The sequence below is a fragment of the Siphateles boraxobius genome, unplaced genomic scaffold (assembly GCF_051911475.1).
Source record: "Siphateles boraxobius isolate OS27281-9 unplaced genomic scaffold, OSU_SipBor_1 77, whole genome shotgun sequence".
In the NCBI taxonomy this organism is placed as follows: Eukaryota; Metazoa; Chordata; class Actinopteri; order Cypriniformes; family Leuciscidae; genus Siphateles; species Siphateles boraxobius.
Genome location: NW_027509205.1, coordinates 3,865,421 through 3,883,357, shown reverse-complemented (window position 1 = coordinate 3,883,357; position 17,937 = coordinate 3,865,421). Strand labels below are relative to the sequence as shown.

Here is a 17,937-nt window from a genome sequence, read left to right as displayed (position 1 = left end):
GTTTACAGCGCCACCAAGTGGCCAGTCGCCACATCCCTTTTCACCTGAGCACAGGCTGAGCCCGTGCACAGGTGTACCGACTTGGGTGTAATTGTCTCATTCCGTTGGAGAGTTATGGCCATTTAAGTAAAGCCCGCCTCGCCCACTCCCAACGTTTTGGCGTCCCGTCGCCAACGTGAATCGAAATTCCGACTTTTTTCCCCATCGCTGTCGGCAATCAGACTCCAGGGAATCTTTCTGCACCGGTTTGGGTCAGATCGGGCGAAAGACCTAGGACTAGTGTGCAAAAGTAGCTTTTTCACAAAATCCCAAATACCCGAAAATCTCGCCAGCGCAACCATCGAATCCGAGGCCTGCGTCTTGTTCGGCCCGAGCCAAGGATTCCGGTGATGTAAGACACTTGGGTCTGCGACGGACGGTTCAGGAGTTACGAGGCATTTCGTACTTCTGATCGCTGCAGCGCCACCTTGGGGCCGATTGGGCCGAGCCTTGGTGATGTTGTAGACCGGGCGGGTACTACCATCCCTCAAGAGTTTCAAGTCTCTACGACGTACGCTTTGGTCTGCCCGCTCACTTTTAGGGCAGAATGTTTGTTGGTCCAAAATCCCAGGTTGCACTCCAAAGTGTCGTGTTGTGCGCTCTGCTGTGATCCATTTTCGGTGTCAACAGTCAAGCTGAGCTTGTATTGCTGTGAGCTGAGCTTGTTTGTTGGCGACCTTTAGACCCTCTCGCCACGGCCCAGGTGGGCGTGGCCTTTGACGGCTGCCCCGCCTCTGCGTCATTGTGTCATCGCTTCTCGGCCTTTTGGCTAAGATCAAGTGTCTGGTCCTAAGGTAGAGACAGCGATCGCCTCTTGTTGGACTTGGTCTCGTGTGTTGCTTGTCACACGGGACACACACCCTTCAGGAGGTACATTGACAAGCGGCTTTTAATTGACGACTCGTTCTACGAGGAATCTTCTGGTTTTAAGGTAAGCAGGTTTTAATTTATTTATTGTATATTTATTGTTGGGTTTTAGCCGCAGCAGGCTAGTGGTGCCTCCAACATGTCGGCTGCTCGTGCCGGCATGAGGAGGCACCACAGCGTGCGTTTTAAATTTAAACCAAAAGAGGATGGCACTCTCCGGGTCATGTCCAGGCTGGACTTTTCTAGGAAGTGCATCCAACAGTTACTCGGTTTTAAGGTTGTGGACATAAACTGCCTGTTGACTCTGCCCCTGAATCATGGCTTTGATGTAAGTTTTGCTTCTGCTTCCTTGCTAAGTACTTTTTGGACTCGATTTGAAATGTGTAAAGCCAATTTCTCCATGTTCACTGTGGAAAAACTGACTGATAATTCACTGAAAGTTGTGATTGTCAGGATGTTTAATGAAACAGTTAGTGGAGAAGATATTTCTGTATGGTTGGCAAGATATTGCTCTATTCGTGGACAACCAGTCAAGGTTTTAGATGAAGACGGTATCTGGAGCTGTGCGTGGAGAGTGCCCATTAAACAATGGGCAGATCCCAACAGCTACCATGGCCTGAGTCAAATACCTTCTATGATTGTGTTGGGAGAGAATAGAGGCTACATCCATTACCAAGGGATGCCCAAGCTATGCCGCAAGTGTGGCAAACTTGGACATCTCGCCGAGGCATGCCAAGAAGTAGTGTGTAGGAAGTGCAGAGAAATTGGGCACATTTTTGAAGAGTGCCAAAATGGCAGAAAGTGCAACCTCTGTGGAGAATCATCCCATCTCTACAGAGACTGCCCTAAAAGTTTTGCCAACAAGTTAAAAAGCAACAAAATGGCCGCCCCACCCAAAGAACAAACAATTGAGGAGGCGGGCCCCGAGGTTTCGGCGGGAAATTCAAACCCCCAGCCAGCCTCAGGGATTGGACAGGAAGGAGGAAGTGGGGCGGCCACAGGGGCGGAGTCAATTCTGGCAGTTGGTGAGGGGGAGGAAGCCAATCCTCAAAATGAAATTGAAAAAGAAGACAGTATGGAGGATGAAGAGGAGGAAATGGCTTCCTCCCTAGTAACCGTGTCTGAGGTTAGTGTGTCCACGAGTGGGAGTGAAACAGATGTTTCGCTCCCCAATGCTCAAGTGCAGAAAAGAACTGCGAGATCTCCTCTGGTTCAAACAGAGGAGAAAAAGCTGCGGGTAGCGCATCGGCTAGATAGTTCCCCCATGGAAGATCTAGACCGTATGTGGCCCGCAGAATCTCCTAATGAAGTCTCTTTTCTGCATTTCAAGCTAAGAACATCATCGCCAAAGGATTCGCAAGAGGCCTTCTCTGCGAGCCCTGAGGCGTCAAGCACTTGCCCCCCTGATCCCAGCTCATCTGGGGAAAAGGGAAGGCAAGTGCAACAAGAAATAACATGATTTTAATTATATCTCTGTAGTCCCTTGGTTGCTTTTAAATGTCTCACACCCTTTTAACCATACTGCTCATGGCTCTCACTATCTCCACAATCAATGTGAGAAGTGTGAAGAGCAATATACGAGCACAGAGTGTGTTATCCTTTTTAAAATCTTTTAAGTCAGATGTGTTTTTATTGCAAGAATGTGGTCTGCCTTTTTTAACAAATTACAGGAAGTGGGAGACGATTTGGACCCCAGGACTTTCCATCTGGAGTGGGTCCAATTTTAACAAAAATGACGGTGTTGCTATTTTAATAAAAAATCCCCATGTTTTGGTGAAGGGCAGCACTGTGGTGAGGGATGGGCGGGCAATTTTAGCTAATCTGACTTTTTTAGGTAAGGATTTTAACATTTTAAATGTGTATGGTTTTACAGGTAAAAACAACAGGTATGAGCTTTTAGAAGACCTGCAGCCCCACATGCTCGGGAGGGCTCCCCTAGTGGTAGCAGGGGATTTTAATTGTGTTTTATCAAGACAGGATAGAAAGAGGGTAGGAGAGGATTTTAAGGTCGACAAGACATCGGTTTTATTACAAAATATAGTCAAAGATTTTAAGTTAGTTGACTGCTTTAAAACAATGCATCAAAGAGAGGAGGGCTTCACCTGGTTCAGTGGTGATGGCGCCAGAGCCTCTCGAATTGACTATGTTTTTACAAGGGACTGCCCGCCGACCGATGCTACATTGAGCCCCCTCTTCTTTTCTGATCACATGATGCTCTCCTGCACCCTTTCACTACCCACGGGTGTGACCGTAGGGGGAGGGCTGTGGAAGCTGAACTGCTCCCTATTAGAGGATGAGGAAGTGATTAGTGAATATAGGGAGCAGTTCAGCCAATGGCAGACCCTCCAAGACTTTTTCGACTCACGTGCACAGTGGTGGGAGATGGTGAAACAAAGGACAGGACGGTTTTTTAAACAAATTGGAAAAGAAAAAAAGAATAAAGAAAAAAGACGCATGATGGGGCTGCAAAAAAGACTGCAGAGATATTTTAATCTTTTAAACAGTGGATTGGATTTTACAGAAGAAATTAAAGAAGTAAAGAAAGAAATGTCAGATTTGTCCGAAACAAAGACTAAAGGTGTCATTTTAAGATGTAAGGAGAGAGAAATAGAAGAAGGGGAAAAGTGTACTAGATATTTTTTTAAAAAGACAATAACACGGGGAGGGTCAATTAATACTTTAAAAACTTTTACAGGTGGGGAGGTAAATACAACAGATCTGATTTTAGGGGAAATTGAAAGTTTTTACAATAATTTATACAGCACTAAAGAGGTACACAATGGCATCTTAGAGGAAGTTTTAGGGTTTTTAGACAAAAAGGTAAAGAGTCCAGATGTGCTTTTATCCCAAGATTTTACTCTTTTAGAAATGCACAAAGCGCTAAAAGGTTTTAAAAAGGGGAAGTCCCCAGGCTTGGATGGACTCCCCTTTGAGTTTTATCTGACTTTCTGGGACATTTTAGCACACGACTTATTGACAGTTTTTAAAGAACTTGAGACTCTTGACAGACTTCCAGACAGCTTTAGAGTAGGGATAGTTACATTACTATACAAAAAAGGGGACAAGACTGACCTGAGAAACTGGCGACCAATCACTCTTTTAAATTATGATTGTAAACTTTTTAGTAAGATTTTAGCTACACGTATGTCGACTGTTTTAGAGGACGTAATCCACCTGGATCAAGCATGCGCTGTGCCCGGCAGGAAGATCACGGACAGCCTGGTACTGATCAGAGACGCCATCTGTTTTGCGAGAGACAGAAACATTCGGCTAGTAGTCCTAAATTTAGATTTCGAAAAAGCCTTTGATCGCGTCTCGCACCAGTACCTGTTCGAGGTACTGGAAAAAATGGGGTTTCCTGGGAGGTTTATAGCCTGGGTGGGACTGCTGTACAACGATCTGTCTAGCAGAATTTTGGTTAACGGGCATTTATCCAAAGCTGTAAAACTCTACAGCGGCGTCCGTCAGGGGTGTCCTTTATCTCCCCTTCTGTATGTGGCTTGTATTGAGCCACTGGCACAAATCTTGAGAAGGGATAAATGGATTAAAGGACTAGACATCCCAGGGACTGGTGGACTGACGGCGACCTGTGTTTTATATATGGATGACGTGACCCTTTTAGCGACTGACCTTTTATCAGTACGAAGAGCAATGGACTTGACTGACTGGTACGGTCGGGCCTCGGGCGCCAAGCTCAATAGGAGTAAGTCCGAGGCCCAGCTCTTCGGGCCGTGGGGGAACGTGGACACAGTTGGACTAGATTTGGATTTTAAAGACAATGATTTGAAAATTTTAGGTGTAAAATTTGACAGAGAGGGTGGAGGACAAGGAAACTGGACTGACATGTTAGGGAAAGTCAGGCAAAGACTGGGCTTTTGGGGACTGAGACAATTGACGTTTGAAGGCAAGATTTTAATTTTTAAAGCTGTGATTTTACCACTGATTTTACTTGTCTGTTCTGTTTTTAGTCCCCCAAGACGATTCCTGGCCAACCTGGAGAGGGCGGTATTTTATTTCCTGTGGGGGTCCAAGTGGGAACGACTAAAGAGGGAGGTCGTCAAAAAGAAAAAAGAGAATGGCGGGAAAGGCCTCCCAGACCCCCACCTGTTTTTAGGCAGCCGCTTTGCCGCCCTCCACATCCAGTACGCACTGACCCCATCCAGAGAACACAAGACAGCAGCCATGACCCGATTCTGGATGGGGTCATACCTAAGAACTTTGAAAATTTTACCCATTGATCTTAAAAGTCCTGTGTCTTTTAATTTGTCAAAAGAGCATAGTTTTATTAAGAAATTTTTAAAGAAATATCTTTTAGAGACAAATGATGCCACCATTTTAACTAACCATAAGTCTCTTATCTCTCTTGTGCAGGATCGAGAATCGGTGAGCCCGGTTCCAGGCCTCACACTAGGTGAGGCCAAAGATGTTTGGAGGAACGCAGCCCACCCAGCTCTCCAGAACAGGCTTAAAGACTTGTCGTGGATGGTGGCTCATGAGATCCTCCCGGTCAGGGCGGTTATGCACTCCAGAGGCATGGCCAAAAACTCCACCTGCCCACGGTCCGGATGTGGTTCCCCGGAGACCGTTCGACATCTGCTCTGGGAGTGCGGCGAAGCGCGGGACCTGTGGGCCAAGACCGGCCCCCTGTTTTTCCCGTGCCTGCCAGCGGGTGGGGCCCAGGTGGACTACAAGCTCGCCATCCTGGGGGTGGGTCAGGGCTTGAAGGAGCTGACACAACCAAAATTTTCCTCGCTCTGGCTCACCCTAAACGTGATTAAGGATGCCATCTGGGTCACCAGAAATCTGCTGGTGGGGAAACGCGTGACGGTCCCCCTCCACGCGTGCGAGCAGAAAATAAGATCAACGCTGCAGGGTGGGCCGCACGTCGTTATTCGGATGGGGGGGCCGGGGTCACACGTAGAAGGTCCCGGCCGCCACCGATCCTGGCCGCCCGTAGATGCACCCTCACCACACCGGCTACGGGAACAGCGGGCCAGCGGGCCGGAGGAGAGGGGATCTCCGCTGGGCACCAGAAGCGGGGAGTCTGGGGCCTGTTCTGGAGACCTGGAGTGAATGGACAATCTTGATAGGGACTCACCCTCGATCCTGTACAAGAGATGTTTTATTTGGCATATTTTATTGTTTTATTGTTTTATATTTGCATTCCTATTTTATTTTAATCCATTTTACCTTTACTTTAAAACAACACACAACATACATGGACTTTTACACAACACATCAACATAACTGATTTTTAACTGTAACTTATGTCCTTTTTGTTGTTTTAAGATATGTGCAAAAATGTGATTTTATAAGGAAAAAATGGATATTGAAAGAATGGAATGAAACAATGTGACAATAAACTTTTTTCGAAAGAAAAAATCTGTTCTTATCAGTTTAATATCTGATACGTGCCCTACCCGGGCACCATATATTAAATTGATTTTTGGAACTGGGAGATGGAAGAGGGGCTTGCTCCGTCCACTCCACGCATCGACCCGGTATTGCAGTACTTCTGGGAACGGTGCACCCCCAAAAACTGTGTTCAATGAAAGAGATGTTTTAGTCTTGTGTGGCAGCAGGTGTTAATGGAAGTAACGTATATTGCTGTGTATGGGTGCTTTAAAGGTGTTGTAGGTGATCATATGCTATACAGGTAATGGTGGTGTGAGAGGGAAAAAAAAACAACAACTCTGTTCTTATCTCGTTTAACATCTGATTCGTCCACTATCCGGTGACCGCGTATGAAATTGATTTTTGGCTCATGGATCCGGAGCATGAAAACAACATCATCCACAACAACAACAGCAAAAGAGCCCGACTCTGCAGGTTTTTGATGTCTCTCTCTTATCTCTTGGAGTTTTTACGAATGAGCTGATGAGTTGAATCAGGTGTGTGTTTGATTGTCCGACCGTTGGTGAGGATTGCGGAGAGGGACACGGTGCCTCTGACGGGAGGCCTGGGAATTCATACTTACCTGGCAGGGGAGACACCATGATCAGGAAGGTGGTTCACCCAGGGCGAGGCTCGGCCATTGCACTCCGGTTGTGCTGACCCCTGCGAATTCCCCAAATGTGGGAATCTCGACTGCATAATTTATGGTAAAGGGGGACTGCGTTCGCGCTCTCCCCTGGGCACACTGGTTAAAAGAGCACATTGTTCGAGTTCCTCTTCTTCTGGTAGTTAACGACCTAGGAAGTCCAGGGAATTGAACTGCAGTGGTTGATCGAGAGATGTAAAACTCTCAACCTAGGACCAGTCTGCAAAAGTAGGGCTGTTTTTTAGTTTTTTTTTTCATCATTCTTCAAATAATCTCCATTATTCAACCAGCGCTTTTATTGGCAGCAGTGGTCCTAGAAGCAAAGTTGTTCCGAATGAGGAGTTCTATCATGTGGTATGAATACCTTGTGCATGTGTGAAAAATCACCTGACATACAGTCGCCTATGGCCGTATTCATGTTGTTGTTTTTACTGTTTACAGCGCCACCAAGTGGCCAGTCGCCACATCCCTTTTCACCTGAGCACAGGCTGAGCCCGTGCACAGGTGTACCGACTTGGGTGTAATTGTCTCATTCCGTTGGAGAGTTATGGCCATTTAAGTAAAGCCCGCCTCGCCCACTCCCAACGTTTTGGCGTCCCGTCGCCAACGTGAATCGAAATTCCGACTTTTTTCCAAAAATCTCGCCAGCGCAACCATCGAATCCGAGGCCTGCGTCTTGTTCGGCCCGAGCCAAGGATTCCGGTGATGTAAGACACTTGGGTCTGCGACGGACGGTTCAGGAGTTACGAGGCATTTCGTACTTCTGATCGCTGCAGCGCCACCTTGGGGCCGATTGGGCCGAGCCTTGGTGATGTTGTAGACCGGGCGGGTACTACCATCCCTCAAGAGTTTCAAGTCTCTACGACGTACGCTTTGGTCTGCCCGCTCACTTTTAGGGCAGAATGTTTGTTGGTCCAAAATCCCAGGTTGCACTCCAAAGTGTCGTGTTGTGCGCTCTGCTGTGATCCATTTTCGGTGTCAACAGTCAAGCTGAGCTTGTATTGCTGTGAGCTGAGCTTGTTTGTTGGCGACCTTTAGACCCTCTCGCCACGGCCCAGGTGGGCGTGGCCTTTGACGGCTCCCCCGCCTCTGCGTCATTGTGTCATCGCTTCTCGGCCTTTTGGCTAAGATCAAGTGTAGTATCTGTTCTTATCAGTTTAATATCTGATACGTGCCCTACCCGGGCACCATATATTAAATTGATTTTTGGAACTGGGAGATGGAAGAGGGGCTTGCTCCGTCCACTCCACGCATCGACCCGGTATTGCAGTACTTCTGGGAACGGTGCACCCCCAAAAACTGTGTTCAATGAAAGAGATGTTTTAGTCTTGTGTGGCAGCAGGTGTTAATGGAAGTAACGTATATTGCTGTGTATGGGTGCTTTAAAGGTGTTGTAGGTGATCATATGCTATACAGGTAATGGTGGTGTGAGAGGGAAAAAAAAACAACAACTCTGTTCTTATCTCGTTTAACATCTGATTCGTCCACTATCCGGTGACCGCGTATGAAATTGATTTTTGGCTCATGGATCCGGAGCATGAAAACAACATCATCCACAACAACAACAGCAAAAGAGCCCGACTCTGCAGGTTTTTGATGTCTCTCTCTTATCTCTTGGAGTTTTTACGAATGAGCTGATGAGTTGAATCAGGTGTGTGTTTGATTGTCCGACTGTTGGTGAGGATTGCGGAGAGGGACAGGGTGCCTCTGACGGGAGGCATGGGAATTCATACTTACCTGGCAGGGGAGACACCATGATCAGGAAGGTGGTTCACCCAGGGCGAGGCTCGGCCATTGCACTCCGGTTGTGCTGACCCCTGCGAATTCCCCAAATGTGGGAATCTCGACTGCATAATTTATGGTAGTGGGGGACTGCGTTCGCGCTCTCCCCTGGGCACACTGGTTAAAAGAGCACATTGTTCGAGTTCCTCTTCTTCTGGTAGTTAACGACCTAGGAAGTCCAGGGAATTGAACTGCAGTGGTTGATCGAGAGATGTAAAACTCTCAACCTAGGACCAGTCTGCAAAAGTAGGGCTGTTTTTTAGTTTGTTTTTTCATCATTCTTCAAATAATCTCCATTATTCAACCAGCGCTTTTATTGGCAGCAGTGGTCCTAGAAGCAAAGTTGTTCCGAAAGAGGAGTTCTATCATGTGGTATGAATACCTTGTGCATGTGTGAAAAATCACCTGACATACAGTCGCCTATGGCCGTATTCATGTTGTTGTTTTTACTGTTTACAGCGCCACCAAGTGGCCAGTCGCCACATCCCTTTTCACCTGAGCACAGGCTGAGCCCGTGCACAGGTGTACCGACTTGGGTGTAATTGTCTCATTCCGTTGGAGAGTTATGGCCATTTAAGTAAAGCCCGCCTCGCCCACTCCCAACGTTTTGGCGTCCCGTCGCCAACGTGAATCGAAATTCCGACTTTTTTCCGAAAATCTCGCCAGCGCAACCATCGAATCCGAGGCCTGCGTCTTGTTCGGCCCGAGCCAAGGATTCCGGTGATGTAAGACACTTGGGTCTGCGACGGACGGTTCAGGAGTTACGAGGCATTTCGTACTTCTGATCGCTGCAGCGCCACCTTGGGGCCGATTGGGCCGAGCCTTGGTGATGTTGTAGACCGGGCGGGTACTACCATCCCTCAAGAGTTTCAAGTCTCTACGACGTACGCTTTGGTCTGCCCGCTCACTTTTAGGGCAGAATGTTTGTTGGTCCAAAATCCCAGGTTGCACTCCAAAGTGTCGTGTTGTGCGCTCTGCTGTGATCCATTTTCGGTGTCAACAGTCAAGCTGAGCTTGTATTGCTGTGAGCTGAGCTTGTTTGTTGGCGACCTTTAGACCCTCTCGCCACGGCCCAGGTGGGCGTGGCCTTTGACGGCTCCCCCGCCTCTGCGTCATTGTGTCATCGCTTCTCGGCCTTTTGGCTAAGATCAAGTGTCTGGTCCTAGGGTAGAGACAGCGATCGCCTCTTGGAGGTTTTTCCGGCTTGGGTCCTTCAGTGACTTGAGCCCCAAACTTTTGAGAGGTACATTGATCCAGCTGCTTTTATTCCGGTTCTGTTTTAAGGTAAGACCTTTTTATCTATTTATTTATTTATTTATTGTTTTTTAAAGTTTTAGGCTGTTGGTGTCTCCACCATGTCGGCTGCCCGTGCCGGCATGAGGAGGCACCACAGCGTGCGTTTTTTATTCAAAGAAGTTGAGGGGAAGCTCCTGGGGATGTCACGTCTTGACTTCTCCAGGAAGCTGATCCAAAAAACTCTAAATTTTAAACCTGATGATCTGAATTGCATCGTGACTCTGCCCCTGAACAAAGGATTTGATGTTAGTTTTAGAGCGGTTTCCCACCTGAATGATTTCTGGCACAGATTTGAAGTAGCTAAATCCCAGCTGTCCATGTTTACTGTTGAAAAGCTCTCTGACAACACACTTAAAACTGTGATTGTTAGAATGTTTAATGAGACAGTGACTGGGGAGGACATTTGTGTCTGGCTGGGCAGATTTTGCACAGTTCGAAGCCAGCCAGTCAAGTTTTTAGATGAGGATGGTATTTGGACATGCTCCTGGCGAATTCCCATTAAACAATGGGAAGACGCTGGGGGCTACCAGGGCCTGAAGCATCTGCCTTCTATGATTGTGTTGGGTGAGAACAGAGGCTACATTCACTACCAGGGTATGCCCAAATTATGTAGAAAATGTGGAAAGTTTGGGCACTTAGCTGAAGCATGCCAGGAAATGATATGTGGGAAATGCAGAGAAATTGGTCATACTTTTGAAGAGTGTACCAATGGCAGGCGGTGCAACCTCTGTGGGGAGTCATCCCATCTCTACAGAGATTGCCCTAAAAGTTTTGCCAACAAACTGAAAGGCAACAAAATGGCCGCCCCACATGTGGAACAAACAAAAGAGCAAAGGAAGGAGGAGGCGGTCCCTGAGGTTTTGGCGGGAAATTCTATTTCCCAGCCAGCCTCAGGGAGTGGGCAGGAGGAAGGAAGTGGGGCGGCCACAGGGGCGGAGTCAAGTTTTAACAGCGAACAGAGTGAGGAAGCCGTTCCCCAACAAGAGAGAAGTGAAAACAAAATGGAGGAGGAGGAGGAGGATGCAACGGCTTCCTCACTCTACACCGTATCGGAGGTTAGTGTGGTGGATAGTGGGGGTGAATCCGAGGGTTCACTCCCCAATGCTCAGGTGCAAAAAAGGTCTGCGAGATCTCCTCTGCTTCAAACAGAGGAGAAAAGGCTGCGGGCATCGCATCGGCTAGATAGTTCCTCTTCGTTAGATCTAGACCGTATGTGGCCCGCAGAATCTCCCAATGAAGTCTCCTTTTTGCACGTTAAGCTTAGAACATCGTCACCGAAGGAGCCACAAGAGGTTCTCTCTGTGGACTCTGAGGCGGCGAGCATTTGCCCTCCTGATCCCAGTTTTTCTGGGGAAAGGGAGAAGCAAGTGCTACATGACATAACATGATTTTAATGTAACTTTCTGCAGTCTTTTGGTTTTATCCTTCTATTAATGCTTGTATTTTTAACCATACTGCTCATGGCCCTCACTATCTCTACAATCAATGTGAGAAGTGTGAGGTCTACTTTGCGAGCACAGAGTGTGTTATCCTTTTTAAAAACTTTTAAGTCAGATGTGTTTTTATTGCAAGAATGTGGTTTGCCCTTTTTAACAAATTACAGGAAGTGGGAGGAGATTTGGACCCCAGGATTTTCCATTTGGAGTGGGTCCAATTTTAACAAAAATGACGGTGTTGCTATTTTAATAAAAAATCCCAACCTTTTGGTGAAGGGCAGCACTGTGGTGAGGGACGGGCGGGCAATTTTAGCAAATCTGACTTTTTTAGGTAAGGATCTTAACATTTTAAATATGTATGGTTTTACTGAAAAAAATAACAGGTATGAGCTTTTAGAAGACTTGCAACCCCACATGCTAGGCAGGGCTCCCCTAGTGGTAGCAGGGGATTTTAATTGTGTATTATCAAAAAAGGACAGAAGGAGGGTAGGAGAGGATTTTAAGGTCGACAAGACATCGGTTTTATTACAAAATATAGTCAAAGATTTTAAGTTAGTTGACTGTTTTAAAACAATGCATCAAAGAGAGGAAGGCTTCACCTGGTTCAGTGGTGACGGTGCCAGAGCCTCTCGAATTGACTATATTTTTACCAGGGACCTCCCGCCGACCGATGCTACATTGACCCCCCTCTTTTTTTCCGACCACATGATGCTGTCTTGCACTCTTTCACTCCCCACGGGTGTGACTGCAGGGGGAGGGCTGTGGAAGCTGAACTGTTCCCTATTAGAGGACGAGGAAGTGGTTAGTGAGTATAGGGAGCAGTTCAGCCAATGGCAGACCCTCCAGGACTTTTACGACTCACGTGCACAGTGGTGGGAGATGGTGAAACAAAGGACAGGACGGTTTTTTAAACAAATTGGAAAAGAAAAAAAGAATAAAGAAAAAAGACGCATGATGGGGTTGCAAAAAAGACTGCAGAGATATTTTAACCTTTTAAACAATGGATTGGATTTTACAAATGAAATAAAAGAAGTAAAGAAAGAAATGTCAGATCTGTCTGAAACAAAGAGCAAAGGTGTCATTTTAAGATGTAGAGAAAGGGAGTTAGAGGAAGGAGAGAAGTGTACCAGGTATTTTTTTAAAAAGACAATAGCTCGGGGAGGGTCGATCAATATTTTAAAAACTTTTAGAGGGGGGGAAGTAAATACAACTGACCTGATTTTAGGGGAAATTGAAAGTTTTTACAGTAATTTATACGGCACTAAAGAGGTACACAATGGCATCTTAGAGGAAGTTTTAGGGTTTTTAGATAAAAAAGTTAAGAGTCCAGATGTGCTTTTATCCCAGGATTTTAATCTTTTAGAATTGGAAAAAGCTTTAAAGGGTTTTAAGAAGGGGAAGTCCCCGGGCATGGACGGACTCCCCTTTGAGTTTTATCTGACTTTCTGGGACATTTTAGCACATGACTTACTTACAGTTTTTAAAGAATTTGAGACTCTTGACAGACTTCCAGACAGCTTTAGAGTAGGGATAGTTACATTACTGTACAAAAAAGGAGACAAGACTGACTTGAGAAACTGGCGACCAATCACTCTTTTAAATTATGATTGTAAACTTTTTAGTAAGATTTTAGCTACACGCATGTCGACTGTTTTAGAGGACGTAATCCACCTGGATCAAGCTTGCGCTGTGCCCGGCAGGAAGATCACGGACAGCCTGGTACTGATCAGAGACGCCATCTGTTATGCGAGAGACAGAAACATTAGGCTTGTAGTCCTAAATTTAGACTTTGAAAAAGCTTTTGATCGGGTCTCGCACCAGTACCTCCTTCAGGTACTGCAAAAAATGGGCTTTCCAGAGAGGTTTATAGCTTGGGTGGGACTGCTGTATGAGGGCTTAAGCAGCAAATTTCTTGCAAATGGGCATCTTTCCAAAGCTGTAAATATCCACAGCGGTGTCCGTCAGGGGTGTCCTTTATCTCCCCTTCTGTATGTGGCTTGTATTGAGCCACTGGCACAGATCTTGAGAAGGGATAAATGGATTAAAGGACTAGATATCCCAGGAACTGGTGGACTGACGGCGACCTGCGTTTTATATATGGATGACGTGACCCTTTTAGCGACTGACTTTTTATCAGTACGAAGAGCAATGGACTTGACTGACTGGTACGGTCGGGCCTCGGGCGCCAAGCTTAACAGGAGTAAGTCCGAGGCCCTGCTCTTCGGGCCGTGGGGCGACGTGGACACAGGAGGACTAGATTTGGATTTTAAAGAAAAGGATTTGAAAATTTTAGGAGTAAAATTTGACAGGGAGGGTGGAGGACCAGGAAACTGGACTGACATGTTAGGGAAAGTCAGACAAAGACTGGGCTTTTGGGGACTAAGACAACTGACGTTAGAAGGCAAGATTTTAATTTTTAAAGCAGTGATTTTACCACTAATTTTACTTGTCTGTTCTGTTTTTAGTCCCCCAAGACGATTCCTGGCTAAGTTGGAGAGGGCGGTATTTTATTTCCTGTGGGGGTCCAAGTGGGAACGAATCAAGAGGGAGGTCGTTAAAAAGAAAAAAGAGAATGGCGGGAAAGGCCTCCCAGACCCCCACCTGTTTTTAGGCAGCCGCTTTGCCGCCCTCCATATCCAGTATGCACTGACCCCATCCAGAGAACACAAGACAGCAGCCATGACCCGATTCTGGATGGGGTCATACCTAAGAAGTTTGAAAATTTTACCCATTGATCTTAAAAGTCCAGTGTCTTTTAATTTGTCAAAAGAGCATAGTTTTATTAAGAAATTTTTAAAGAAATATCTTTTAGAAACAAATGATGCCACTGTTTTAACTAATCACAAGTCTCTCGTCTCTCTTGTGCAGGATCGAGAATCGGTGAGTCCAGTTCCAGGCCTCACACTAGGTGAGGCCAAAGACGTTTGGAGGAACGCAGCCCACCCAGCTCTCCAGAACAGGCTTAAGGACCTGTCGTGGATGGTGGCTCATGAGATCCTCCCGGTCAGGGCGGTCATGCACTCCAGAGGCATGGCCAAAAACTCCACCTGCCCACGGTCCGGATGTGGTTCCCCGGAGACCGTTCAACATCTGCTCTGGGAGTGCGGCGCTGCGCGGGACCTGTGGGCCAAGACAGGCCCCCTGTTTTTCCCGTGCCTGCCAGCGGGTGGGGCCCAGGTGGACTATAAGCTCGCCATCCTGGGGGTGGGTCAGGGCTTGAAGGAGTTGACACCACCAACGTTTGCCTCGCTCTGGCTCACCCTCAACCACATCAAGGATGCCATCTGGGTCACCAGAAACCTGCTGGTGGGGAAACGCGTGACGGTCCCCCTCCACGCGTGCGAGCAGAGGATAACATCAACGCTGCAGGGTGGGCCGCACGTCGTTATTCGGATGGGGGGGCCGAGGTCACACGGAGAAGGTCCCGGCCGCCACCGTACCTGGCCGCCCGTAGATGCACCCTCACCACTCTGGCTACGGGAACAGCGGGCCAGCGGGCCGGAGGAGAGGGGATCTCCGCTGGGCACTGGAAGCGAGGAGTCTGGGGCCTGTTCTGGAGACCTGGAGTGAATGGACATTCTTGATAGGGACTCACCCTCGATCCTGTACAAGAGATGTTTTATTTGGCATATTTAATTGTTTTATTGTTTTATATTTGCATTCCTATTTTATTTTAATCCATTTTACCTTTACTTTAAAACAACACACAACATACATGGACTTTTACACAACACATCAACATAACTGATTTTTAACTGTAACTTATGTCCTTTTTGTTGTTTTAAGATATGTGCAAAAATGTGATTTTATAAGGAAAAAATGGATATTGAAAGAATGGAATGAAACAATGTGACAATAAACTTTTTTCGAAAGAAAAATCTGTTCTTATCAGTTTAATATCTGATACGTGCCCTACCCGGGCACCATATATTAAATTGATTTTTGGAACTGGGAGATGGAAGAGGGGCTTGCTCCGTCCACTCCACGCATCGACCCGGTATTGCAGTACTTCTGGGAACGGTGCACCCCCAAAAACTGTGTTCAATGAAAGAGATGTTTTAGTCTTGTGTGGCAGCAGGTGTTAATGGAAGTAACGTATATTGCTGTGTATGGGTGCTTTAAAGGTGTTGTAGGTGATCATATGCTATACAGGTAATGGTGGTGTGAGAGGGGAAAAAAAACAACAACTCTGTTCTTATCTCGTTTAACATCTGATTCGTCCACTATCCGGTGACCGCGTATGAAATTGATTTTTGGCTCATGGATCCGGAGCATGAAAACAACATCATCCACAACAACAACAGCAAAAGAGCCCGACTCTGCAGGTTTTTGATGTCTCTCTCTTATCTCTTGGAGTTTTTACGAATGAGCTGATGAGTTGAATCAGGTGTGTGTTTGATTGTCCGACCGTTGGTGAGGATTGCGGAGAGGGACAGGGTGCCTCTGACGGGAGGCATGGGAATTCATACTTACCTGGCAGGGGAGACACCATGATCAGGAAGGTGGTTCACCCAGGGCGAGGCTCGGCCATTGCACTCCGGTTGTGCTGACCCCTGCGAATTCCCCAAATGTGGGAATCTCGACTGCATAATTTATGGTAGTGGGGGACTGCGTTCGCGCTCTCCCCTGGGCACACTGGTTAAAAGAGCACATTGTTCGAGTTCCTCTTCTTCTGGTAGTTAACGACCTAGGAAGTCCAGGGAATTGAACTGCAGTGGTTGATCGAGAGATGTAAAACTCTCAACCTAGGACCAGTCTGCAAAAGTAGGGCTGTTTTTTAGTTTTTTTTTTCATCATTCTTCAAATAATCTCCATTATTCAACCAGCGCTTTTATTGGCAGCAGTGGTCCTAGAAGCAAAGTTGTTCCGAATGAGGAGTTCTATCATGTGGTATGAATACCTTGTGCATGTGTGAAAAATCACCTGACATACAGTCGCCTATGGCCGTATTCATGTTGTTGTTTTTACTGTTTACAGCGCCACCAAGTGGCCAGTCGCCACATCCCTTTTCACCTGAGCACAGGCTGAGCCCGTGCACAGGTGTACCGACTTGGGTGTAATTGTCTCATTCCGTTGGAGAGTTATGGCCATTTAAGTAAAGCCCGCCTCGCCCACTCCCAACGTTTTGGCGTCCCGTCGCCAACGTGAATCGAAATTCCGACTTTTTTCCGAAAATCTCGCCAGCGCAACCATCGAATCCGAGGCCTGCGTCTTGTTCGGCCCGAGCCAAGGATTCCGGTGATGTAAGACACTTGGGTCTGCGACGGACGGTTCAGGAGTTACGAGGCATTTCGTACTTCTGATCGCTGCAGCGCCACCTTGGGGCCGATTGGGCCGAGCCTTGGTGATGTTGTAGACCGGGCGGGTACTACCATCCCTCAAGAGTTTCAAGTCTCTACGACGTACGCTTTGGTCTGCCCGCTCACTTTTAGGGCAGAATGTTTGTTGGTCCAAAATCCCAGGTTGCACTCCAAAGTGTCGTGTTGTGCGCTCTGCTGTGATCCATTTTCGGTGTCAACAGTCAAGCTGAGCTTGTATTGCTGTGAGCTGAGCTTGTTTGTTGGCGACCTTTAGACCCTCTCGCCACGGCCCAGGTGGGCGTGGCCTTTGACGGCTCCCCCGCCTCTGCGTCATTGTGTCATCGCTTCTCGGCCTTTTGGCTAAGATCAAGTGTCTGGTCCTAAGGTAGAGACAGCGATCGCCTCTTGTTGGACTTGGTCTCGTGTGTTGCTTGTCACACGGGACACACACCCTTCAGGAGGTACATTGACAAGCGGCTTTTAATTGACGACTCGTTCTACGAGGAATCTTCTGGTTTTAAGGTAAGCAGGTTTTAATTTATTTATTGTATATTTATTGTTGGGTTTTAGCCGCAGCAGGCTAGTGGTGCCTCCAACATGTCGGCTGCTCGTGCCGGCATGAGGAGGCACCACAGCGTGCGTTTTAAATTTAAACCAAAAGAGGATGGCACTCTCCGGGTCATGTCCAGGCTGGACTTTTCTAGGAAGTGCATCCAACAGTTACTCGGTTTTAAGGTTGTGGACATAAACTGCCTGTTGACTCTGCCCCTGAATCATGGCTTTGATGTAAGTTTTGCTTCTGCTTCCTTGCTAAGTACTTTTTGGACTCGATTTGAAATGTGTAAAGCCAATTTCTCCATGTTCACTGTGGAAAAACTGACTGATAATTCACTGAAAGTTGTGATTGTCAGGATGTTTAATGAAACAGTTAGTGGAGAAGATATTTCTGTATGGTTGGCAAGATATTGCTCTATTCGTGGACAACCAGTCAAGGTTTTAGATGAAGACGGTATCTGGAGCTGTGCGTGGAGAGTGCCCATTAAACAATGGGCAGATCCCAACAGCTACCATGGCCTGAGTCAAATACCTTCTATGATTGTGTTGGGAGAGAATAGAGGCTACATCCATTACCAAGGGATGCCCAAGCTATGCCGCAAGTGTGGCAAACTTGGACATC

The 17,937-nt window shown here is 47.0% G+C and overlaps 4 non-coding genes and 2 pseudogenes across 4 annotated transcripts; all 6 read left to right on the top strand.

Moving 5' to 3' along the window:
- The first annotated feature begins 6,264 nt into the window (after positions 1–6,264).
- LOC143727387 (U2 spliceosomal RNA) lies at positions 6,265–6,441 on the top strand (annotated as a pseudogene).
- Positions 6,442–6,875: 434 nt separating this feature from the next.
- Positions 6,876–7,039, top strand: LOC143726913 (U1 spliceosomal RNA). The gene has a single exon (XR_013199136.1). It is a non-coding gene; the product is annotated as a U1 spliceosomal RNA (small nuclear RNA).
- Positions 7,040–8,050: 1,011 nt separating this feature from the next.
- LOC143727042 (U2 spliceosomal RNA) lies at positions 8,051–8,241 on the top strand. Its single transcript, XR_013199253.1, has one exon. It is a non-coding gene; the product is annotated as a U2 spliceosomal RNA (small nuclear RNA).
- A 434-nt stretch (positions 8,242–8,675) lies between these two features.
- Positions 8,676–8,839, top strand: LOC143726568 (U1 spliceosomal RNA). The gene has a single exon (XR_013198811.1). It is a non-coding gene; the product is annotated as a U1 spliceosomal RNA (small nuclear RNA).
- Positions 8,840–15,315: 6,476 nt separating this feature from the next.
- Positions 15,316–15,491, top strand: LOC143727278 (U2 spliceosomal RNA; annotated as a pseudogene).
- A 434-nt stretch (positions 15,492–15,925) lies between these two features.
- On the top strand, positions 15,926–16,089 carry LOC143726567 (U1 spliceosomal RNA). Its single transcript, XR_013198810.1, has one exon. It is a non-coding gene; the product is annotated as a U1 spliceosomal RNA (small nuclear RNA).
- Positions 16,090–17,937: the final 1,848 nt, after the last annotated feature.